Source organism: Gorilla gorilla, chromosome 6, assembly GCF_029281585.2.
Source record: "Gorilla gorilla gorilla isolate KB3781 chromosome 6, NHGRI_mGorGor1-v2.1_pri, whole genome shotgun sequence".
NCBI classification, from domain to species: domain Eukaryota; kingdom Metazoa; phylum Chordata; class Mammalia; order Primates; family Hominidae; genus Gorilla; species Gorilla gorilla.
In genome coordinates this window covers 100,429,825-100,456,326 of record NC_073230.2, presented here as the reverse complement: position 1 = coordinate 100,456,326, position 26,502 = coordinate 100,429,825, and the positions used below count along the sequence as shown (strand labels likewise).

The 26,502-nt window shown below is 38.0% G+C and overlaps 1 long non-coding RNA gene across 1 annotated transcript in view; it reads left to right on the top strand.

Moving 5' to 3' along the window:
• LOC109027779 (uncharacterized) overlaps positions 1-7,698 on the top strand; it is a 94,842-nt gene extending 87,144 nt beyond the window's left edge. The window contains exon 3 of the long non-coding RNA XR_010134713.1: positions 7,582-7,698. This is a non-coding gene — a long non-coding RNA (uncharacterized lncRNA). The remainder of the gene's footprint in view (positions 1-7,581) is intronic.
• The last annotated feature ends 18,804 nt before the right edge of the window (positions 7,699-26,502 follow it).

Sequence of the window (26,502 nt, the reverse complement as noted above, 5' to 3'; positions counted from 1 at the left end):
TCCCAAGAAAGAATTTAAGGAGGCTGCATTTAACTAGGAAACTACCATAAATATATAATGAGGTGGATTTCAGTACTCTCTCTTCGGTGACTGGAAGGTCACTCCTCCTTGCCAGGGAGACAGAGAAACACAGTCTCTGCCAGCCTGTGGACAAAGTGAACGGGACAGGACAACACTGCCTCCTTCTGCTGGGCTTGGCTCACGTTGGGGGTGGAAGGCTGATGGGTTAGTCCTTAGGAACATGAACTAGTTCAAATTTTGCCTCTTCCACACACTAGTTTTGTGATCTAGGAAAAGGCACCTGGTCTCTCTGTATTCATTTTCAGTTATTTTATTTCAGAAATAATTACTAAATTAATTATTTTAGTAATAATTATAGTTATCTCATGCAGTTGTTGAGAGGATTAAATGAGTTTTAAAAAATAGAATGTGAGAAAAATGCCTGGTGGTTAGTAAGTACTACTTGAGTGCCAACTAGTTAGACATAGCTTTCTATTCAATTAAGACGACAGTTCTTCAAAGATGCCACACTTAAACCAGTCCCAGTGCTGTGGTATCATAGGCACCTGCACTTTTCTTTATGACACATCTTCATTTGCAATTGATATTTAAGGCTCTGAATCTGTTTCTCCCATGAGGCTGTAAGCTCCAGGAAGGCTGAAATCTTGTCTGTCTGGCTTAACACTCTTATCTCTGGTATATATACAGTGCCCAACATGAAGCAGTTATTCAATAACTAGCTGTTAAATGAATGAATCCAGAAAGACATGCCTATAAACATGCTAATCGAGATGGGATTTCTAGTAATTATTTTGTTAGTTTTGCAAATTTTTATTATCTAAGTTTTGATACTTACTCTGTTTTCTTTGTGCAATAATGAAAGTAAAGTCCTGTTATATCATGTCTATGTACTATTGTAAATCACTTCAGTAAGGCAGCAATAGAGCTGTCAGATGAAATTCATATTTTATTTTTTGTGGACCTCTGGAATAGGTTAGTAGTTTTCAATTGGGGGTAATTTTGTGATACGTCCTCCCTCCCCACTAGACATTTGTCAATGTTTGGATATATTTTTGATTGTCACAATTGCAAAAGTGCTACTGACATCTAGTGTACAGAGGGCAAGGTTGCACAGGACAGTCCCTTACTACAGTGAAAACCATCAAGTCTGAAATGTTAATAGTGCAAAGGTTAAGAAACCCTGGCACAGATGGATAGAGCCTAGTAAAAAAAAAAAAAAAAAAAGTTTGTATAACTTCCAAAATTGGTTGAGATGTTAAATAATACGACATCAGAATTTTAAAAGTTAATAACTAAAAGAATTTATTGTGAATTTTTTGGTGGTTTGTATTTGCTTCATGGTGTAATTTGCTGATAGTTTTAGTGTTTAATGTAGCATATTCACCAATATTATCTATGTCAGTAGAGAACTTTATAGTCTGCTACGGGTTTTTCTCTTTACAACCAGTGAAAGCGGTTTTAAAAGAAAAGCACCAATTGACTGTTTACATACTGCTGAATAACCACTTTGGCAGATTTATTTTTTTAAAGAACAGTTCATGAATAAATTTAGCCAAAACTGTTAGGCAGAGAGTACAAATAACCATATTGCCTATAGAATGTTGCTTGTAGCTCTGGACTAATAAAGCACAAATAAGATAGGGATATCTAATGTTTATGTAGCTTGGTCTATTTGAGTTTAACACCTGGGATGGTGTTAGCCAGGATAGGTTAGGTTCTGCTGCAGTAACAACATCTCAGTGGCTTTAACATAGCAAAAGTTTATTTCTTCTTCAGAGTAACTCTCCCATACAACTGCCTCTGTGTGACAACTCAGAAATCCAGCTGGGGAAGGTGGCATTATCCTGGAACTGCACTTTTTGGAACAGATGGCCTTATTAGTCAGTGTGGTGGGGAAAAGACAACATGGTAAGTTGCATGTTAACTCTAATGCTTTCACATGGAATTGACACAGGTGACTTCCAGTAACATTCTATTCACCTCACAAATAACACACCATGGCCAGATTCAGGGACCCAGGGAAGTTTAATCTACCCATGTTGCATAGGAGAAACAAATATTTCTGAGCCTGAGTAATAGCTATCATAGCTAGCTTTAGTATTTGTTTACCTTTATATATGGTTGTTCAGTATGGTTATTAAGGAAGTATATTTGCTGAATGCACAGATACTATTTCTCATGCCAAATTAACCTAATTTCATTATGCTTATTTGGGTTCTCTATATCTCACTTAATGAATTTGTAATGTGATTCTAAATATTTAGGCCTCTAAATGAAAGTCTTTGCCAGATGCTATGGTCCCTGATTTCTCAAATAGGCTAACATATTCCACAGTACTGAATGCTAAAGGAAAAGATGGTGGTCTTTTCATTTTACATAATGGTAAGTAATCAAACATTATTTTTGTGGTAAATCAAAAATTGAGATACCTCAGAATGAAAATAAAGATGAATTTTTAAGATTAAAAAAAGAGACCTCCATGAAATTTTGTGCTGTGGCAGGCTGCTTTTTGCTATGCTCCAGGGGAAAGTATTTACTTTCCTCTGCTACCAAGACTACTTTACTGGACAGAAGCACTGCTTGTGTATCTAAGTTTTTATTCATCTTTGATATGGTTATTTTCTTGTCTTCATTTTGTTTTTTAATATAGCTCTTCTTCTGGGACCCATTATTACATACATCATAAAAATGGGGGATTTTTTGCAAACAAGAATTCACAATTCTATTCTGTATACTACTAACAGCTTGATAAGAGAAACTAAATAATACAATTGATCATTGCGTTCATTATTCTAGACCACTACATGGAATTGCGAGAAGATGGAGAACTATACCCACTCTTTCCTATTTTACCGTGTGATTTGTCCACTTCTGGTTTATATTACCTATAGCTATCTGAGTCTGTATTTACACATTTATTCATTTCTCATCCATCAAACAACTTTTGAGCATCCACCCTATGGCATTATGCTAGGTACTGGGGATTAGGACAAAATGAATAAGACAGTTTCTCCCCTCAAAGACCTCACTTCTAGTAGGTGACGGCTACAGGGGTTATGAAATGTCTCATTCATTTCACTTGTATTTATTGAGCACTGATATGTGACAGACACTGAGGAATACTATAGTGAATGAGAGGCAGTAGAGTGTAGTGTTTGAGAGAAGTGTCTCAGCAGTCAGACTGGAATCAAATTGCATTGTAAGGCCTCATGGAGGCTCTTCAGCTACCTTGTGCCTCAGTTTCCTCATGTGTAAAACTTGAATATTGTAGTTGCAATATTGTGATATAAGAAATTTAAATTTGGTCTTTGTCCCCATTTCCTGGCACAGAGTTCATGAAACCCTTGTAATTTCCTAAGAGATAGGAGTGTTAAGAGCATCTTTTGTTCTAATATTTGGTCTTTGACCCCAGTTCCTGATTCAGAATTCCTAAATCCTGTGGAATTTTCTGGGTGATAGAAGTGTCTTTTGTTCTAGTGAGGTGACTCTTGGTGGGTTCCTAGATAGCTTCAGGGTTGGGGTTGGTCACCAGAAAGACCAAGCTATGATTAGAAGCTGGGAACTTTCAGCCCCACTTTCACATTCTCCAGAAAGGAGATGGGGGCTGGAGATTGAGTTAATGACAGATTGTGCCTATGTGTTCAAGCCTCCATAACAATCCCTTAAAGACAAGGTTTGGAGAGCCTCTGGGTTAATTAACACATTCATGTGCTGGGAGGTGGATGCACCCCAACTCCATGGGGACAGAAACCCCTGCAGTAGTAACTCATCCTATGTAACTATTCATGTGGCTGGTTGTACCCTTTATCATATCCTTTATTATATAATAAATGTTGCAGGGCTTTTCCTTAGTTCAGCTAAAGATGGGGGTCGTTATCACACGGCCACGAAAATTTAGGCTCACAGATGATTTGAAGAGTGAGAAAAATGGGATTTATTGGGCAAAAAAGGAAAACAGACTCTTAGCAAAGTGAGAGTGTGCTTCCTGCCTGTGGGCTTCCAGCCTCGCAGGTTGAATCCCAGATTCCACACAGGAAGAGGAGGGGCCAGGCTCCTCCCCTATGAAAAGGGCACTAACTTCCGTGGTTCCAGCCTAGTGTGCAGGCCAGCTGCAGTTTTTCCAGGAAGCCCTTCCCACCTGTCTGTCTCACAAGTAAGCATGAACAAGTGTTTCTCTGAATTCTGTGAGTCCTAACAAATGATCAAACCTGAGGAGGGTGGTCATGGTAACCCCTGATTTATAGCCAGTTGGTCAGAAGTGCTAGAGGCCTGAACTTGCATTTGGTATCCGAAGTGGGAGGCAGTCTTGTGCAACTGAGCCTTTAATGTGGGATTTGATGCTAACTCCAAGTAGATAGTGTCAGTACTGAATTGAATTGCAGGACACCCAGCTGACGTTTGGGTAGTTAGAGAATTGCTTGGTGTGGAAAAAAACCCCACATATTTGGTGTCAGAAGTATTGTGAGAGTACAGAGGAAAAAAAAATTATTTTTCTTGTACAGTAGTTTATCAGAAAACCGGTTACAAATATTATTTTAAAAAACAGTGAGAAAAATACAGCTCTATCATTTTCTGGTTTTTATGTAACACTTTTTTTTTCTCTCAAATCATGGAAAAAAGCCATTGCAAATCACATTCTTCAAGGGACTTAACCAGGTAAGACGTTTGATCCAAGGGCAAGACAACCCCAATCAGAAGTTTCGTTTTGCAGAAGCCGCTTCCATTTTTCCAGGCTCTGAAATTCTAAAACATCTCCTGGCTTCCCCTATTACCAGGGCCTTGTTCTTGCTTTAAGAGTGGGCATTCATCAGGGGTACAGGTAATTGTCGACAACCTAAGGGGCTACCTTGGCACCAGAGCGGCAAGTGCCTGCTACTTAAGAATTTTATATTGCCTTCATGAAAGAGCTTCACCAGTGTGATTTAACTTTGCAAAGGAATAGATATAGAGAGAACTCAGTGGAGACCCATTCTTTGGTAATATTTGCATTTTATAGGAAGCGTACATATAAATTTCCCATTCTATAGTAGTATGGCTTTAATCTTAATGAATGCCATTTTGGTGGTACTCTTCAGAGAGTGGAATTAACATTCACATGTGAACTGGAAATGTTAAAGTGTTATTAGTCTCCTGAAGGTTTTGCTTCTGGCTATGCAGTTTCAGAGATTTCATCATAGTTTAGGTATAGCAAAATACCACCATTTCTGCATACTAGAATGAAACTCTCCAAGGTTTCTTTATACTTTAGGCTAAGGCTTGATTTTTTTAAAACAGAAAAGAAGGTTTTCCTAGACCCTGAATATAACCTGATGTCAAAAATCAATTGAAAAACCAGTAAAAATTTGTCATGAGTTCTGTGAGAAAGCTTTTTTTCATAACAGCTTTCTGGTTATTACTAATAAATTTCTTAATTAAGTTGCCTAAACTATTAATATACTTTTGTGGAATTTTAGAAATTTTATTTATTTATATAATGTTTACACTTTCCCTGATCCTACAAAGAATTTGAGGTGACAAGCCCCATTTTATGCTAGTTTTCCACTACTCTTTTTTTTTAAGACTAAAGATGAGAATTTAGATTCAACAGCCATGCAAAGTAACCAGAGGTTTGAAAATACTGTTTGATTGCTTACCTCTGCTGCCTGTCTTTTCTTTCAAATGTGAACCCCTTTTTTTCTCATTTATTCTCCAGGCCTTGATCATTTTACCTTACATAAAGATTCTTGGTTATTAGATAAAAATGAGGGAAAATATCCCAGATTTTGGTTATATAGTAATCAGTACAAAGGGTGTGAAACTTTTAAGTGTAGCTTCACTTACACATGCATACATGTGCACAAACAAAAACATCCACATCAGACTTTAACATTAAAATTCATTTCATATAATCTGGGTTTTCATTTCGCTTATTTTTCTACTTACATCCAAATTATAACATTCCAAATCCAAAGGCAATGTTCTGTTATAACAAAGACAGCCAAAACAAAGAATATTTATGTAGGGCATTATTTGACCATGCTCTCATCATGGTCAAAAACCTTAGGAGGTTTTTAAGTCCTTCCAAGGACTGTGCAGGGTAGATACTGTCATTGTCATTCAAATGATGAGGTTGTTCCTGGACCAAACTGAGGGTCGGGCTGCTATTTCTTGTGGCCCAATAACGAGATGCAGATGAACTGGGGAGGAAGAGAGTTTTTATTTCTGTAACTTGTTATAGGGAGAAGGCCTGGAAATTATACCAGATCAACTCAAAATTACAGTTTTCCAGAGCTTATATACCTTCTAAGCTATACGTCTACGTGTAGTTGTGCGTTCATCTAAAGATGTAAGTGATTAACTTCTTTTAATCTATAACTAAGGTCTGATTTCTGAAGACCTTCCTCTGGAGGCTCAGTAAATTTATTTAATCTAAATGGGTCGAGGTGCTGGGGTGATTACCCTTATCTTGTCTCTTGCTAAATCATGTAGGTTTGAGGAGTTCCTTCAGACCCCCAATAAACCTGTTTGTGGAAGCCTGGGGAGTTTCTTCAGACTCACAATAAAACTTGTTTCATCCTAAATGGGTCCTGTTAAGAATTCTTTTGTTATTTTGTCATGATATAAGGCCCGGGAAAGGCCTAGGCAAAACTCTTGATGAGCTTTTGTTACATCTCAGCCTTTGTATAAGGTCACTGGCTTTTAATATTTAACTTAAGCACTCAGTCAGTACTGAAACAGTTGTTAGTGAGACCTGGCCTGCCACAAGGTAACTGCAGGTCTGAGATGTTAAGGGACTCGGCCAATGACATACAGCTTTTAAGTAGTAAAGCTGGGATTTGATTTGGTCATATCTAGCTCTGAAGGTGCCACTCCACAGTGCTATCCTGAACTAGCTGCCTCATGTCACCTAAAATGCAGAATCCCAAGCCCCAGTACTATGGGATCCAAATTGAATCTGCATTTTAAGGAGCTCCCCAGGTGACTTACATGCACATTAAAGTTTAAGACTGCAAGTATGGTTCTTAAAAAATAGTTTCAGGCAGTTAAATACAAGGTACTGAAAAAATTCCATTTGAGATGCTTTTTGGTCTCTGGGCCTTTATGATTTTTACTTAATTACAAGCTAGACTGTATTTCATTATCCTTCAGCTGTTCTGCTTTCACATCGGCTTTGAGCTAGTCTAACAAGAGTCATATCGGATGCTGTCTTCTGTGACATTTCTTAGTGATCTGTTTTGGTGGTATTATTGTCAGTTTAAATAGCCTTGTGGTTATAAAACAAGAAAAATTGATTCTGTCCTAACTGTTTGATCTCTCCGTGTATCTGAGTAATCTTCTTGTCACATTTTCCTCCAAATTTACCTTTGCTTGCTTAATTCTTAAAATTTTTTTTTGACTTTCTCCTTGTCTGCTCTTTCAAAACGTTAGAAGTGACTTCCAGTGATAAAGCTCACTTAAAACAGACAAGATAAAAAGAAAAATTATAGAAACAAGTTTAAGAAGGTGAAACATACTTACATCATGCATATGAAATGAATTAGTTGCTGCAGTTGAAAACCGAATTTAATTTTCATCTTCTAGGCTGTGAAGTCAAAAGGAAAATGTAAGAGGCTGCCGAGTTCTCAGAGTGGGATGAATAGAATCATTCATGTTCATCTGGAGAGAAACACGTTTTCCTGTGACTGAATACTAAGAGAAGTATATTAGAAGTCTCTTTTTCTAAAAGTTCATAAGGTAGCATAACACATAATATAGTGCTTTTTTGCAAAGAAAATGAAAAGTGTTACAAAAATATACCTTTCTCATGCCAGTCTTCCATAAATGCTAAGGTCATAACTGAATTTAGATTTTATGTAATGGTTTTGGGGGGAAAGAAAATAATTTGATGGAGTATATTATTTTTTGATGCTCAAAAACAAAATACAGTGAAAAGAGTTTGAGAGTCTTGTCTATATGTGTAATTTAATATTTTGCTTAGGCTGAGCCTCCCTCTTGCATTAGATATACTTGAAGTGGGCTTTTTTGGCTAGTGCTAGATCTCCGTAAGTTTGAATTTTCAGATGAGTGTTAAAGTAATAAAATGTTCTGCCATTGGTTCAAAGATGCTTAGAATATTAGGGATGTTGGCAGGAATGTTGACATCCCACTGTGAAAAGCATTTTTCTCTTCTTAGTGGAACTCTCACTGTTGCAAACCTCTTCTGATTAGATAATGGAGGAGACCAGATTTTGAGAGCACATGACTTAGTCTTAAGCCCTCTAAAAAAAAAACGTAAATCTCAAGTATCTTTCCTAGCATTGCTAAGGATGATTAAAGATTATAGCTACAAGGTCATTAGGCATTAAACGATTTTGAGGCCCAGTGTTGTTTGTTTCTTTCCCAGACAGTGGAATAATTACTGATTAAAGCATGGAGTCTCAACTCTCAATGTGTTTGCAGATGGTCAGGGAATAAAACTCTGAACTATTATTTCAGCAGAAATAATGTTTTATATATATTCATTATGAATAAGAACAAAGCCTTAAAAATTTGGTTGATCTTTTGCCCCAAAATCACTTGGCAATGCTTGCTAAAAAACAGAAAATAATTCATATAAATACTAAAATCTCTATTTTAAACAAAACTTCCAGGTGACTTATATACAGGAGTCTTTGTGGACACTTTGAGAAATAATGGATGAGAATGGTAACCTTATATTTAATGGATCGACTGGTCATTTTGATTGTGTGGACACCCAGTTAAAGTGTAATGACTAAGGTCATCTGTAAAGACTGATTTTAATGATCTCCTTACAATTTTACTTGAAGGGAGTTATCCATGTTATTCTCCAGGCATGAAATGTAATGATCTGTTTTATTATTGTTAATTTATGCTCAAGCTTCCTTTTGCTCTTCTTTTTAACCAACATAACAATTATACAGTCTAACTATTTGCCTCAGGGAGATGCTGTAATAGGACTAATTAAATATTTAATATTTTAAAGGATTTAAACAACCTTGTAAGTAATATGTTAAGAGGAGATAAAATCATGATGATCTCCTTAGTAGGAGGAATGTTAATGAAGCACTGGGGTCAGGCATTCCTTTAATGCCCACGTCCTGTATCTGCCAGAGGCTGAATGGTTTAATGGTTAAATACATGACTGTTGTAACCTATGGCAGTTCTTCTACTTCCTAGTTGGAAAGCCTAGAACAAATTTTTTAAACTTCCTATGCCAATCTCATATTTCTCACCGTTAGAGTGAGGAGATAAGAATACCACCTACCTTTTTGGATTGTTGTGATGACATATGAGGTATGTGTCTATTGAAAGAAAGTGGTTTTTATTAATATGAATTAATCCCATAACTATTGGTATTACAATATCAATTCAATAAAAGTATTGAATTCAAAACTTGTAGATTCTTATTTTAAAACTACCAATAAAATGGATATGCACTTTTAGATCTAATCTCAAATTTAGAAAGAAGGAAGAGAAAAGGGAGGAGGAAAAGGAGTAGGAGAAAATATCTCTAAAATCAACCCCAAACAGGGGCTAAAGACAAAGAGAAAGCGATCATTGTGCAGAAGATGAAGACTCATTGTAGGTATGTATAATCAATGTAAAACTGACCTCACTGATCTAGAAAAATAATAGAATCATCAAATGTCAGAGCACACAGATTATAAGGAAAATGCCTTTTTTTTAGGTCAAGGGCTAGTGAATAAATCTGAATCAGCAGAAAGTTTTCATTATGACTTTTTAGAAAATGATATCTTGTTTTTTCAAAGCTCATACAGAAAAATAACTAGACTAACAAAAATTTCAAAAAAGTTGTTCTTTTGAAATGAGGTCAGGATTAATTGAATACGCATTTTAAATACATTAACTATCACATCTAAATATTTTTGAAAACTTGTTTTTCCTGTTTACTAGATGGCTTTGAAGGTTTTCCCTTTACAACTAAAGATATTTTCTAAACTGCTTTCTAATTGAGTCTAAATGTAAAATTCATCCAGATGATTTTTCTTGATTTTATGAATTCCAAATCTGGTGGGGGTTGCAAATAATGAGATTTTGTTGTACGTTCCAAGTTCACCAGCCTTATAATGAACTTCATATTCTACGGGCAAAGGGGCAAGAGGAGCAGTGTTCCCAATTCCATTCATTCAACAAATATTTATGATTGTGATTGTGTACTAGGCCATTCATAAGAAGGAATGAACTTACATTTTCTTAGCCGTGCATTTTGTTGTCATTTTAATGCCCCATCAGCAAGTGTTCTTCATTAATTCTTAAGCATTTATTAACTATATGTTGGTGTTATAAGAAGTTATTAAAAATCAGGATGAGGTTCCACTTTCCTTTCTTCTAGGACAGGTACAGCTGACTTTCAATATTCATGGATTCAATTTTGATAATTTTCCTACTTGCTAAAATTTATTTGTAACTCCCCTCCTCCAATCAATACTTGTGGTACTTTTGTAGTCATTCACAGACATGTACAGAATGGTGAAAATTTTGGTTGGCCCATTCACATGTTCCCAGCTGAGGCTTAAGCAAGTGATGCTCTGCCTTCTTGATTCAGCTTTCCTACTATAAACGTGTGTTTTCACTTGGTGTATTTAGTGTCATGTTTTTTGGGGTTTTTCTTTTGCTTTTCTTTGGTGATTTGGAATGATCCCCAAGCATAGACAACTGGAGTGCCGCCTAGTGTTCCTAAGTGCAAGAAGGCTGTGATGTGTCTTATGGAAGAAATATGTGTCAGATAAGCCTTGTTTAGACATGTTGGCCATGATTTCTATGTTAATAAGTCAACAATATGTATTTTAAAAGGTGTCCTTATACTGAAACACACATAAAACAATGTTATGTTTTGATTGGTTGACAAAAATGTTGTGACTAGAGGCTTGCAGGAATTGAACCATCGATTTCCCCTAAGAGTCATGGTTCAGCATTTGTGAATTCAGTGTTTGTAGTGACTTTATAGAACATAATTATCATGAATAACAAGAATCAATTGTATTTGAAATTTGGGGAGATTTTAATAAATACTTATTCACTAAATTGTCCCTTTTAATGTAAACCAAGATGCATGATTTTTTTTCTGACCTGTAAGCAACTAGTAAGTAAGTACAGAGGGGTGGAAAAGTGAAAATTATATATACGGCTAAACCATAGTTTTTGTTTTTTTCTTTCTGAACTTAAAAAAATAAAAACTCCTGCTAAAAAACAATGTAATAAACCTGGAGGGGTTTGAAGTCTAGAAACAATTTGCAATGTGATGGAATCTTGTTTGTTAGTAGTGATTTGTCTGTCCTGTTTGCTACCTATGCCTAGCATACTTTCTAACTTATATGGAGTGCTCAAGGTATTTAAAAAAATAAAAATAAATTGCATTGAATCAGTCATAAGTTGACATTGAAATAGCCTTGAGAGTGAAAAGATTTAGCAATAAAAATAAAAGTTGCAGAAGTATAACGAATATTTTCCAGTTGGAGACTAGAGGTTGGAGACGAGAGGTCAGTCTACCTCACAGGTAGCTGGGAGAATCACCTCTGTCACTGGGCCTGGGCAATGACAACATCTGTATCTGCCAGCTGTACCATGCTTGGGTTTACCATTAACTCTCTGTGTCATCTGGGTCAGATCATTCTGCTTTTTTGGGTCTTGGCTTCTAATTATTTCCTTGATAACCACCATTATTATAAGACAACAGAGAAAGCCATTTACATTAGTCACCAGAGAAACAGAACCAATAGGATACATGTATATATGATATATATATACACACATATATATGTCTCATATGTATATCTTATAAATATCTTATATATATATATATCTTATAAGATATATATCATATATATAAGATATATATATGATATATATCTTATAAGATATAAGATATATCATATAAGATATATATCATATATATATCATATATATATATCTTATTTTTTATTTTCCTCTGCCTTTTTGTTCTGTTCAGGCCCTCAACAGGTGGGATGATGCCCACCTGCATTTATAAAATTTTACAAATTTATGAGACTTGAGAATATATGTAAATATGAATTCTGAGTGCCTAGACTGGGGAGAGGAAGGGAAAACACAGTTTAGATAGAGCTGAATTTATTTCTATGAATTACGTGTACTGTCTTGAGCAGCTGGAAGTGGTCTAACCTGTCTGCTGGTTGGCTGATTGAAACCTATGTGGCCTACACTGAATGAAGTTGATGGCCAAAATTTCTTGCCAAAATGTAAAGAAAAGAGTCCAAAGACTTGGGAGAATAGGAATGTTGGAGTGGATTGATCACCAGCAACTGCTTATCTCCCATGCTATGACCGCCAAATAGCCAGTAATTTACCATTAATGTAATAGCAACTTTTGGAATAACAAGGAAAACAGAAAGAAAAAGAAAGAAAGAAACGCTACAACAATAGACCTATTTTTTTTCCTTCAGTGCATTTCATCCAGAGTTTATATCTAGGTCATGCAAACAATCAATAACCTAAAGATTTTTTTGGGGGGGGGAATTACTTTTGACCAGTACTGGAGTATTGGGCATGACTACAGCTAGTCAAAAGTAATTCCTCTCCAAAAAGCCACAACTCTGTGATACCAGTTTTTGGGATTATGACTTTTAAAGCACCTCTACTATTGCAATAAGGCATATCAAAAAGCACTTGGGCTTTCTTGGCATTGCCATTTAGTTAACTTGTGGTTTCATTTTTTCCTTAATGGAACTGTGTCTTCTTAGACAGTAAACATTCCTTGAAAGTCAGCTGGAAGCTTTTGCTTAAATAGATGTTCAATGCTTTGTGACAGGCTTTCACCACATATAAAGTAGACATACCAACAACTCCTAGCTTTAAAATAACTTTCACACAATCACTTTCTTCCCTCAAGCTTTATAGTGGTGTAATATTTTTGAAATCATTTTTAGGAAGTACACAGGATGCAATCTTTGGAAAAAATTCAGTGGTACAACAAATAACCCCAACAAACAAATGAACACCTCAATTGAAGTGACAGTTGGATCAACAGATACTGTAAGTGCCTGGCAGTGACAGTTATTCTTCTGCATGGATGCATTCACTTTTTTAAAAGTGTTAAAATAAAAAAAATTATTCCAGATTTCAGAAATCATAAATGTACCTCCTATGATTAAAGAAATAGTTGACATAGAATATATTATCATCTTATTTAACCTTCATAAAAGACCTATGATATGGTATCACTATATCCCCCCTTTTAAAATGAGACTAGGAAGTGAGTCTTAGTCTGAAAGAGATGAAATAACTTTCTCATGGTCAAAAGCTAATATGTGATGGGGCTGAGTTTCTACCTAACGCCCAAGCTTGCAGCCACTCTACTATACTTAGCTACAAGCTAAAGAAGTGGAATTGGTGATCTTTTCCTGCTCAGAAGTTCTGTTTTTTCATTTTATATATACCTTTGTTGTAGTTTATATATGTATACATATTATAACATTTCTTTATCCACTCTGTAATTCTCTTTTATGTTTTTTTTTAAATTATACTTTAAGTTCTAGGGTACATGTGCATAACGTGGAGATTTGTTACATATGTGCCATGATTTGGTATATATATGCCATGTTGGTTTGCTGTACCCATCAACTCATCATTTACATTAGATATTTCTCCTAATGCTATCCCTCCCCCAGCCACTCACCCACCAACAGTGCGTGATGTTCCTCACCTTGTCTATGTGTTCTCGTTGTTCAACTCCCACCTGTGAGAGAGAACATGCGGTGTTTGGTTTTCTGTCCTTGTGATAGTTTGCTTAGAATGATGGTTTCCAGCTTCTTCCATGTCCCTGCAAAGGTCATGAACTCATCCTTTTTATGGCTGCATAGTATTCCATGGTGTATATGTGCCACATTTTCTTAATCCAGTCTATCATTGATGGACATTTGGGTTCGTTCCAAGTCTTTACTATTGTGAATAGTGCTGCAATAAACATATGTGTGCATGTATCTTTATAGTAGCATGGTTTATAAACCTTTGGGTATATACCCAGTAATGGGATCGCTGGGTCAAATGGTATTTCTAGTTCCAGATCCTTGAGGAATGGCCACACTGCCTTCTAAAATGGAACTAATTTACACTCCCACCAACAGTGTAAAAGTGTTCCTATTTCTCCACATCCTCTCCAGCATCTGATGTTTCCTGACTTTTTAGTGATCGCCATTCTAAGTGGCATGAGATAGTATCTCATTGTGGTTTTGATTTGCATTTCTCTGATGACCAGTGATGATGAGCATTTTTTCATGTCTGTTGGCTGCATAAATGTCTTCTTTTGAGAAGTGTCTGTTCATATCCTTTGCCCACTTTTTGATGGGGTTGTTTGTTTTTTTTTCTTGTAAAATTGTTTAAGTTCTTTGCAGATTCTGGATATTAGCTCTTTGTCAGATGGGTAAATTGCAAAGATTTTCTCCCTTTCTGAAGGTTGCCTGTTCACTCTAATGATAGTTTCTTTTGCTGTGCAGAAGCTCTTTAGTTTAATTAGATCCCATTTTTGTCAATTTTGGTTTTTGTTGCCATTGCTTTTGGTATTTTAGTCATGAAGTCTTTGTGCGTGCCTGTGTCCTGAATGGTATTGCCTAGGTTTTCTTCTAGGTTTTTTATGGTGTTAGGTCTTACATTTAAGTCTTTAATCCATCTTGAATTAATTTTTGTATAAGGTATAAGGAAGGGATCCAGTTTCAGCTTTCTACATATGGCTAGCCAGTTTTCCCAGCACCAGTTATTAAATAGGGAATCCTTTCCCCATTGCTTGTTTTTGTCAGATTTGTCAAATATCAGATGGTTGTAGATGTGTGGTGTTATTTCTGAGGCCTCTGTTCTGTTCCATTGGTCTATATCTCTGTTTTGGTACCAGTACCATGCTGTTTGGTTACCGTAGCCTTATAGTACAGAGTGTGGTCAGGTAGCATGATGCCTCCAGCTTTGTTCTTTTTGCTTAGGATTGTTTTGGCTGTGCGGGCTCTTTTTTGGTTCCATATGAACATTAAAGTAGTTTTTTCCAATTCTGTGAAGACAGTCATTGGTAGCTTGATGGGGTTGGCATTGAATCTATAAATTACCTTGGACAGTATGGCCATTTTCACGATATTGATTCTTCCTATCCATGAGCATGGAATGTTCTTCCGTTTGTGTTCTCTTATTTTGTTGAGCAGTGGTTTGTAGTTCTCCTTGAAGAAATCCTTCACATCCCTTGTGAGTTGGATTCCTAGGTATTTTATTCTCTTTGTAGTAATTGTGAATGGGAGTTCACTCACGATTTGGCTGTCTATTATTGGTATATAGGAATGCTTGTGATTTTTACACATTGATTTTGTATCCTGAGACTTTGCTGTAGTTGCTTATCAGCTTAAGGAGATTTTGGGCTGAGACCATGGGGTTTTCTTTATTTTATTTTATTTAGTTTTTTTTTTTGAGACAGTCTCGCTCTGTCACCCAGGATGGAGTGCAGTGGCTTGATCTCAGCTTACTGCAAGCTCCACCTCCCGGGTTCATGCCATTCTCCTGCCTCAGCCTCCCAAGTAGCTGGGACTACAGGCGCCTGCTGCTACGCCTGGCTAATTTTTTGTATTTTTAGTGGAGACGAGTTTCACCATGTTAACCAGGATGGTCTTGATCTCCTGACCTCGTGATCCACCAGCCTTGGCCTCCCAAAGTGCTGGGATTACAGGCATGAGCCACCGCACCCGCCCTTCTTTGTGGTTTTATCTACCTTTGGTCTTTGATGTTGGTGACCTACAGATGGGGTTTTGGTGTGGATGTCCTTTTCATTGACGTTCATGCTATTCCTTTCTGTTTGTTAGTTTTCCTAACAGTCAGACCCCTCAGCTACAGGTCTGTTGGAGTTTGCTGGAGGTCCACTCCAGGCCCTGTTTGCCTGGGTATCACCAGTGGAGGCTGCAGAACAGCAAATATTGCTGCCTGATCCTTCCTCTGGAGGCTTTGTCCCAGAGAAGCACCCACCTGTTTGAGGTGTCTGTCAGCCGCTACTGGGAGGTTTCTCCCAGTTAGGCTACATGGGGGTCAGGGACCTGCTTGAGGAGGCAGTCTGTCCATTCTTGGAGCTCAAACGCCGTGCTGAGAGAACCACTGCTCTCTTCAGAGCTGTTAGACAGGGACGTTTAAGTCTGCTGAAACTGTTGCCTTTTGTTCTGCTATGCCCTGCCCACCGAGGTGGAATCTATAGAGGCAGTAGGCCTTGCTGAGATATGGTGGGCTCTGTCCAGTTGGTGCTTCCTGGCCTCTTTGTTTACACTGTGAGCTACTCAAGCCTCAGCAATGGTGGATGCCCCTCCCCCTGCCAAACTCCAGGGTCCCAGGTTGATCTCACACTGCTGCGCTAGCAGTGAGCAAGGCTCCATGGGCGTGGGACCCGCCGAGCCAGGCATGGGAGGGTATCTCCTGGTCTGCCAGTTGCTTAGACTGTGGGAAAAGTGCAGTATTTTGTCAGGAGTGTACTGTTTCGCTAGGTACAGTCTGTCATGGCTTCCCTTTGCTAGGAAAGGGAAATCCCCTGACTCCTTGTGCTTCCTGGGTGAGACAACACCCTGCCCTGCTTTGGTTTGCCCTCTGTAGGCTGCAGCCACTGTCCAACCAGTCCCAGTGAGATGAACCAGGTACCTCAGTTGGAAATGCAGAAATCACCTGTCTTCTGTGTTGATCTCGCTGGGAGCTGCAGACTGGAGCTGTCCCTATTCAGCCATCTTGGAAGCAACCCCCTTGTTTTTCTTAATCTTATTAAAAAACAGAAAAAGCCTGTTAGTTGTAGGGAACATAAGACTACAACTAAGTTTGGAGACATATATATATAAAATATTATGTATATATAATGTAATATGTAATATGTTTAGATAGAATTTTTGTTATTTATATATACTATATATACATATATACTTGTATATAGACATATGTATATACTAATATATATATATACTGGGAAATGTTGAGAGAATATTATTCTCAAATATATCCAACTGATTTTGAGAATAATATTCTCTTAGCATTCCCTGGTATGATATTTTATTATAAATTTGTTAAACATTGAAGAAAGACTAACTGAATGTTCAAAACTTCAGCATAGTGATGGAACTGCCCACTTGTGGCACAAACGGTGGTTTGACTGCCAGCATCTGTTCCAGTCTCTCTGTAGTGTGCCTTCCTGTACTGCAGAGGCTGGAAGGCTAAATATTTCATTTCCCAGAAAACCTTGCACCTGGAGATTCCCATGTGGTTTAGTTTCTGCCAATCAGGAGCACCTGCAGGAGACTTAAATTTGGAAATATAACATCCACTTGCTAGTATTAGGTGGGGTGGGCTCAGGAGGCTGTGGTCCTGGTGGCAGCTTTCTGTCCCTGGGTTATGGCTGTTGTGTGATCCTTGGCACAACTTCTTGGTTACAGCAGTGGTAAGATGTTCCTTAACAGGGCAATCCTGTGGCTGTGTTTTGGAAGTCATTCCTGCTCCTCAGGCCCTTCCAACAATTTTTTAAGAACCTAACTCCTAGCACTAAATCCATTCCTAGATAAAGTGGTGCTAGAAAGGTTTCTGTTATTCACAGTTGAGTACTGACTGATTCAATTCCTCCCACCTCTGACTTTTAGCATGTTTTCTTTGGCCTTATAAATTTTAAGATTTGGGGTGATTTTGGAGTAAATAGTCATTTTTTCTCAAATAGGAGTCATACACTAAAATAACAGAAATTTCTCTTTTTTCTGGATCTACTCAAGATAGGAACAAATTACCTTCCCTCCGAAGCACATAACATGAACAAAATTCCAGAATATTGAAGGCCTTGGAGTTGAATTTTATAAATACCTTTTCTTTTCTTTTTCCTTTACCTTAAACCTGTTATTGGTGTGTTTGTAAGGGACAATTTATCTAAAATGTAAAGGATTAGCCCTTGTGGCTGGAAATAAACTAATTTCCTAAGACCTGCTATAGGTTAGTAAAGATAAAAGGAAGACTTTCATTCTTCATTAAGTTATCTACATTAACTTACTGAGGAGGTAGAGTAAAATATTTTAACTGCCTTAACGAGCTTAGAAATTGTTGTGTGGCCACTTGAAGTAACTTAGAAAAATATTATTTAGCATATTATTATGGAATTTTGACAGGTTAGTAACTATCAAACGTAAAGAAATGTTTACATTGTTAATAATTCTACATGTACAAAACTATTTACATCTATTCTTTTTTTAAAAAATTTTGAATGACTGAACTCAAATATGCAGAATAACCATGAGAGACCTAACTATTATGATGACATTTAGTATTGCATTATTGTTAGACTCAGACATTTTTATTTTCTTAAAGCCAAAAATAAAAAATTCTATCTAAATTTATTTAAATATTAAGGATTTTAACATCAAATCAATTAAAAATTGGCCTCCAGCTCCATTATTACAATTCAATACATTGATTGTTTAAAAAACGTTAGCATTCCCTTTAAATATGGCACTGTTTACTTTGAGGAATAAGTATTTGCAGCCTTATTGTGACTTCCCCATAAGTGCTTTCCTTGCAGCACCTAAGACATTGCTTTATACAGACTAAAAACTGAGTTGTCTTAAAAGATATATTAAATAATGAGCTGATTATGGATGACAGCTTATAAGCAGTTTAATTTTAGTTTTTCAGTTGTAAATTTTCTTTTCAAATCTCTAAGATTGCTTTATATACAGAGGTAGGTAATCAAAGGTAAGAAATCTTTATAACCTGCAGGGTAATGTGAGTCATGCAGATGCCTCACTTCTTCCTTCTGTGTTGTCCTCAATGATCAGGAGTTTTCTATTTTGTATATGAATGTTTCTATGCTGTACTCTTGGGCTGAAGTGATCCTCCCGCCTCAGCATCTCAGCATCCTGAGTAGCCGGGATGAGAGGTGTATGCTAACACGCCCGGTTAAACTTTGTTTGTTTGTTTTATTTTTTGCAGGAATGAGGTCTTGCTATGTTGTCTAGGTTAGTGTAGAACTCCTGGCCTCAAGTGATCCTCCTGTCTCAGGCTTCCAAGGTGCTGAGATTACAGGCATGGGCCACTGTGCCCTGCAAGATACTTACTCACACACATTATGTTGTTTAAACATGGCTTATATGCTATGCTACATGAAACATTTAATCAAGCTCAAGTATTCCTCTATTATCAAATATGTGAATGTGTCCAATTTTTTTCCTGCTATGAATAGTGGTTAAAAGTCTTAATTTTGGGGTTAATTTTTGTTAATTTTCCTCAAAGTGAAATTAACAAGTCAGTGGGCATGAACCATTTTATTCATTATTCTTTAATCAATTATTATTTATTTCTTAATTTATGTCAGAAATCATATTCACTGCTGGGCATATGGTGGTGATTACTAAAAAATAAAAAAAAGGTTTTTGCCCTTAATTTTGCAGGTCTCGTCACACATGCCAGGTTGCTCTCCAGAGAGTGAAAATTTACAAAACACTCAACCATTCTCATTCCCTCCAACTTTACCGGCATTGGTTATAAAATTTTATTTCCTTTTTTCTAGTTTAATAACTATGTCATGGCACCTGAAAATTATTTTGATTAGCAATTGTTTAGTTGCAAGTAAAGTGTGCATTTCTTCAAAAATCATCAATTTATTCATCTTTTCTCTTTTGTTTTAATGGGATAATTGGTAAATTATTTTCCCTTTTATTAAATAGGAATTTCTCTTTTTTCTCTAGTTTCTTAGAATTCTACTTTGAGTTTTAAATAGACAGTAATCAGACATAGTAGAAGAATAAAGTTTGACAATTCTAATAAATACCCTTCTTGGAATAGGAAATAGAATGAATTTAAAGACATTAAAGCAATCATAATAAAGTTGGCTTAAATGATTAAAAATCTCCATGAGCACAGATAGCATTTTTGCTTATCCATGAATATATAACACTGATTTTTCAACAAACATAGCTAGAAGAAATAGAGCATAATAAGGTAATTAATGAGTCCTTTAGGAAACAAAGCTACATTAAACACATTTTTGTTTACTTAAGAAAACAACAACAACAACAAAAAAAACCTCAAAGCAAAAGTGATCTTTATCAAATCATCATTGAATAGACTTCTTCTTCAGGAGCTTACAGAGACATTTTGAATTAAAAAAACCTCTTGGTCTGACAGTAACTTAAGCAGGTATCCTGATTCGTTAACAACAATGTCACAGCTGCAGCACTAACATAACCACCAAGCAACTTTAGATTGTTGGTTCAGCTGAGACAGCTCAGCTTGTAAATCAGATCTACCCTGGCTGGCTTTGATTGAGTCAGCGCCTCTCCTTCCTAGAGCTTCAAAGGCTTTCCTAGGAGTCTTTCCTATCAGTCATGCGCCCTTTGGCTTCCTCTCAGGAACTCTCCTCTGGTAGGTTTTGTTTTGTATTCTAAGGGAAAAGATTGAATATGGAAATTCTTTGGAGGGTGGGGGGTGCAAAACACCACACAAAAATAAGCAACAACAAAACTCACAAAACTTGGCCCGTAACAGAAGTTCTTTTTTTTTTTTTTTTTAATTTTGGAAACCTGCAAAATGGCATTTGAGTTATTTCTTTTCTCCCTTAAGAGTTTCTTTTTCTGCTAACTTGTAGATTTCCTCACTCAGTCTCTCTCTCTCCGGGGCCCAAACACATACACAGACACACAGACACACACACACACCCCCACAGTTGATGTGTTGAAGTGATGGTACTGAAACTGATACAATCTTTAAAAATAAATTCCTAGAACTTAATGAATTTACTGTTATTTGATCATTGGTTAATCCAAGACAAAGTCAAAAATCTATCTTCCTTCAATAGGAAACTTCATAAATGTATAAATTCTGTAAACCGGAAAGTGACTGAGGCAGGTCTTAATTGATTAGACGTTTCTTTAGCCAAGTTGAGAGGACGTGCTTGGGAAAAAACACAAATCACAGGAGCACCTGTGACCTATGCTTTTTCCAAAGGGGATTTTGGGAACTGCAATATGTAAAGGGAAAGGAGCAAGCAGGAGGGGAAAAAAAAGAAGGGAATTTAGGCAGTGAGGTTCTCATTAGCTTCAGTACATCTACATTTTACATGTGAAAAGAGAGAGTAGAGGAAAAGTTAATTATGCGTTGTCATGCTCAGTAAATCTATATTTAACTTTTTAAAAATTTAAATAGGTTTATGGGGGACAGGTGGTGTTTGGTTACATGAATAAGTTCTTTGTTTTTTTTTTTTTTGAAGCAGAGTCTCACTCTGTAGCCCCTGCTGGAGTGCAGTGGAGCGATGTTGGTGATCTGCCTCCCAGGTAAAGCAATTCTCGTGCCTCAGACTACTGAATAGCTGGGACTACAGGCCTGCACCACCACATCCAGCTAGGTTTTGTATTTTTAGTAGAGATGGGGTGTTGCCATGGTGGCCAGGCTGGTCTCAAACTCCTGACCTCAAGTGATCCACCCACCTTGGCCTCCCAAAGTGCTGGGATTACAGGCATGAACCACTGTGCCTGGCCCATGAATAAGTTCCTTAGTAGTGATTTCTGAGATTTTGGTGGACCCACCACCTAAGCAGTGCACACTGTACCTAATGTGTAGTCTTTCATCCCTCACCCCCTCCTACCCTTTCTCCCGAGTCCCCAAAGTCCAGTGTATCATTCTTATGCCTTTACATCCTCATATCTTAGCTCCCGCTTAAGAGTGAGAACATAACGATGTTTGGTTTTTCACTCCTGAGTTACTTCACTTAGAATAATGGTCTCCAATTCCATCCAGGTTGCTGCAAATGCTATTATTTCATTCCTTTTTGTGGCTGAGTAATATTACATAATATATATACTACATTTTCTTTGTCCAGTCATTGATTGATGGGCATTTGGGCTGGTTCTGTATTCTTGCAATTGTGAATTGTGCTGCTATAAACATGTGTGTGTAAGTATCTTTATCCTATAATGACTTCTCTTCCTCTGGGTGGATACCCAGTAGTGGGATTGCTAGATCAAATGGTAGATCTACTTTTAGTTCTTTAAGGAATATCCATACTGTTTTCCATAGTGGTTGTACTAGTTTACGTTCCCACCAACAGTGTGAAAGTGTTCCCATTTCACCACATCCATGCCAACATCTGTTATTTTTTGATTATGGCCATTCTTGCAGGAGTAAAGTGGTATTGCACTGTGGTTTTGCTTTGCATTTCCCTGATAATTACTGATGTTGAGCATTTTTTCATGTTTGTTGGCCATTTGTATATCTTCTTTTGAGAATTGTCTATTCATGTCCTTAGCCCACTTTTTGATGAAATTGTTTTTTTTTTCTTGCTGATTTGAGTTCTTTGTAGATTCTGGATATTAGTCTATTCTTCGAAGTATAGCTTGAGACAGTTTTCTCCCAATCTATGGGTTGTCTGTTTGCTCTGCTGATTTATTTCCTTTGCTGTGCAGAAACTTTTTAGTTTAAGTAAGTCCCATCTATTTATCTTTGTTTTTGTTGCATTTGCTTTTGGGTTCTTGGTCATGAAGTCTTTGCCTAAGCCAATATCTAGAAGAGTTTTTCTGATGTCATCTTCTAGAATTGTTATGGTTTCAGGTCTTAGATTTAAGTCTTTGATCAATCTTGCGTTGATTTTTGTATAAGGTGATAGATGAGGATCCAGTTTCATTCTTCTACCTGTGGCTTGCCAATTATCCCAGCACCGTTTGTTGAAGAGGGTGTCATTTCCCCACTTTATATTTTTGTTTGCTTTGTTGAAAATCAGTTGGCTGTAAGTATTTGGCTTTATTTCTGGGTTTTCTATTTTGTTCCATTGGTCTATATGCCTATTTTTATACCAGTATCATGCCGTTTTGACGATTATGGCCTTATAGTATAGTTTGAAGTCAGGTAATGTGGTGCCTCCAGATTTGTTCTTTTTGCTTAGTCTTGCTTTGGCTATGTGGGTTCCTTTTTCATTCCATATGCATTTTAGGATTGTTTTTTCTAGGTCTTTGAATAATGATGATGACATTTTGATGGGAATTGCATTTAATTTGTAAATTGCTTTTGGCAGTATGGTCGTTTTCACAATATTGCTTCTACCCATCCATGATCATGGAATGTGTTTCCATTTGTTTGTGTTGTCTGTGATTCCTTTCAGCAGTGTTTTGTAGTTTTCTTTGTAGAGCTGTTTCACCTCCTTGATTAGGTATATTCCTAACTATTTTATTCTTTTGCAGCGATTGTAAAAGGAGTTGAGTTCTTGATTTGATTCTCAGCTTGGTCACTGAGTTGGATCAGGCTGATTTTATTGATTTGGGCCCACCAAGTAGGGACTTTGCATTTAATGTTGCAGCTCAGAGAGTTAAAAAAGGTTCTAATAATTTATTTGCTTGGTTAGCTGAAATATAGATTAAAAGATGGCCTGCTATGAGGGAGCTGGAAATGCCTGATCTCTCTTGGTTTAATGTAGAGGAAAGGATCCAAAGGCTTAGGGAGATTGGGATGGTGGAGTAGGTTATTCACTTTATACCTACTCATCCCAGCCGAGAGGGTCCAGAATATATATCCCTGGCCAATGGCTTGCAAAATAGATTCATGAGGGCAGCATCTGCATCTTTGAAGAGCCCTGTAATTGCTCTTCTCTGTATGTCAGATCTAACAGTGGGAACTGCAGTCACTCAACTACAAAATTTACATACAATGGGAATCATTAGATCCTGAGGTGGCAGGGGCCAAGTGGCAGCACTCAACTGTCAAAGGCAAGGTGGGCGTAGCTACCATAATGGACAGCAGAGGTAAAGCAGCAATCAGAATAGTCTGACTCATGTAGAGCTCTGGCATTGGCTAATTAATCATGGTGTTTCTAGAAGTGAAATTGATAGGAAGCCTACTGCATTTCTACTTAAATTATACAAACAGAAAACTTCTACGTCGAATGGACAAAAGACTAATTTGAGTTATAAAAACAGAGGATCATGGACCCTCAATCAACTTCCAGACTTGAGCCAGTTTACAGACCAAGAACCCCTTGAATAAAGGGGAGGGTGGGTCCCCTTGAGGAAGGACCCCACTACATTACTGACAATTTATACAGTGAATCTTTCTCCCATACTTCCTAAAGGGGACCTCCAGCCTTTTACCATGGTAACTGTGCATTGGGGAAAGGGAAATGATCAGATATTTTGGAGACTACTGGACACAGGCTCTGCTGACATTGATTCCAGGGGATCCAAAACATCATCGTGGTCCTCCAGTTAAAGTAGGGGCTTATGGAGATCAGGTAATTAATAGAGTTTGAGCTCAGATCTGACTTACAGGGGGTCCAGTGGATCATTTACCCAGTGCCAGGATGCATAATTGGCATAGACATACTTAGCAGCTGGCAGAACCCCCGCTTTGGCTCCTTGACTAGTATGGTGAGGGCTATTATGGTGGGAAAGGCCAAATGGAAGCCTTTAGAGCTACCTCTACCTAGACAAATAGTAAATCAAAAACAATATCACATCCCTGGAGAGATTGCGGAGATTAGTACCACCATCAAGGACTTGAAAGATGCAGGGGTGGTGAAACCCATCACATCCCTATTCAACTATCCCATTTGGCCTATGCAGAAGACAAATAGATCTTGGAGAATGACAGTGGATTATTGTAAGCTTAACCAAGTAGTGACTCCAATTGGAGCTGCTGTACCAGATGTGGTTTCACTGCTTGAGCAAATTAACACATCTCCTGGTACCTGGTATGCAGCCACTGACTTGGCATATGCCTTTTTCTCCATTCCTTTCCATAAGGCCCACCAGAAACAATTTGTCTTCAGCTGGAAAGGCCAACAATAAACCTTTGCTCTCCTACCTCAGGGGTATATTAACTCTCTGGCTTTGTGTCACAATTTTATTCGGAGAGAACTTAATCACTTTTCACTTCTGCAAGATATCCCACTGGTCCGTTACATTGACAACATTATGCTGATTGGATCCAGCGAGTAAGAAGTAGCAAACACAATGGACTTATTGGTGAGATATTTGTGTGCCAGAGGATGGGAAATAAATCTGACTAAAATTCGGGGGCTTTCTACCTCAGTAAAATTTCTAGGGGTCCAGTGGTGTGGGGCCTGTCGAGATATTCCTTCTAAGGTAAAGGATAAGTTATTGCATTTGGCCCTTCCTACAACCAAGAAAGAGACACAATGCCTAGTGAACCTATTTGGATTTTGGAGGCAACACATTCATCATTTAGGTGTGTTACACTGGCCTATTTATTGAGTGACCTGAAAGGCTGCCAGTTTTGAGTGGGGTCCAGAACAGGAGAAGGTTCTGCAACAGGTCCAGGCTGCTGTGCCACTTGGGCTGTAGGACCCAGCAGATCCAATGGTGCTCGAGGTGTCAGTGGCAGATAGGGATGCTGTTTGGAGCATTTGGCAGGCTCTCATAGGTGAATCACAGCAGAGGCCTCTAGGATTTTGGAGCAAGTCTCTACCATCTTCTGCAGATAACTACTCTCCTTTTGAGAGACAGCTCTTGGCCTATTACTGGGCTTTGGTGGAAACTGAACGTTTGACTATGGGTCATCAAGTCACCATGCTACCTGAACTGCCTGTCATGAACTAGGTGCTTTCTGACCAATCTAGCCATAAAGTGAGTCATGCACAGCAGCATTCCATCATCAAGTGGAAGTGGTAGATGTGTGATCTGGCTCGAGCAGGTCCAGAAGGCACAAGTAAGTTACATGAGGAAGTGGCTCAAATGGCCATGGTCTCCACTCCTGCCACCCTGCATTCTCTCCCCCAGCCTTCACCAATGGCCTTATGGGGAGTTCGCTATGATCAGTTGACAGAGGAAGAGAAGACTAGGGCCTGGTTCGCAAATGGTTCTGCATGATATGCAGGCACCACCCAAAAGTGGAGAGCTGCAGCACTGCAGCCCCTTTCTAGGACATCCCTGAAGGACAGCAGTGAAGGGAAATCTTCCCAGTGGGCAGAACTTCGAGCAGTGCACGTGGTTGTGCACTTTGCATGGAAGGAGAAATGGCCAGATGTGTGATTATATACTGATTCATGGACTGTAGCCAATGGTTTGGCTGGATGGTCAGGGACTTGGAAGAAGCATGATTGGAAAATTGGTGACAAAGAAATTTGGAGAAGAGATATGTGGATGGACCTCTCTGAGTGGTCAAAAACTGAAGATATTTGTGTCCCATGTGAGTGCTCACCAACGAGTGACCTCAGCAGAGGAGGAGTTTAACAATCAAGTGGATAGGATGACCCGTTCTATGGACACCACTCAGCCTCTTTACCCAGCCACCCCTGTCATCGCCCAATGGGCTCATGAATAAAGTGGCCATGGTGGCAGGGAGGGAGGTTACTCATGGGCTCAGCAACATAGACTTCCACTCACCAAGGCTGACCTGGCTATAGCCACTGCTGAGTGCCCAATTTGCCAGTAGTAGAGACCAACACTGCCCTCGATATAGCACCATTTCTTGGGGTGATCAGCCAGCTACCTGGTGGCAAGTTGATTATATTGGACCTCTTCCATTATGGAA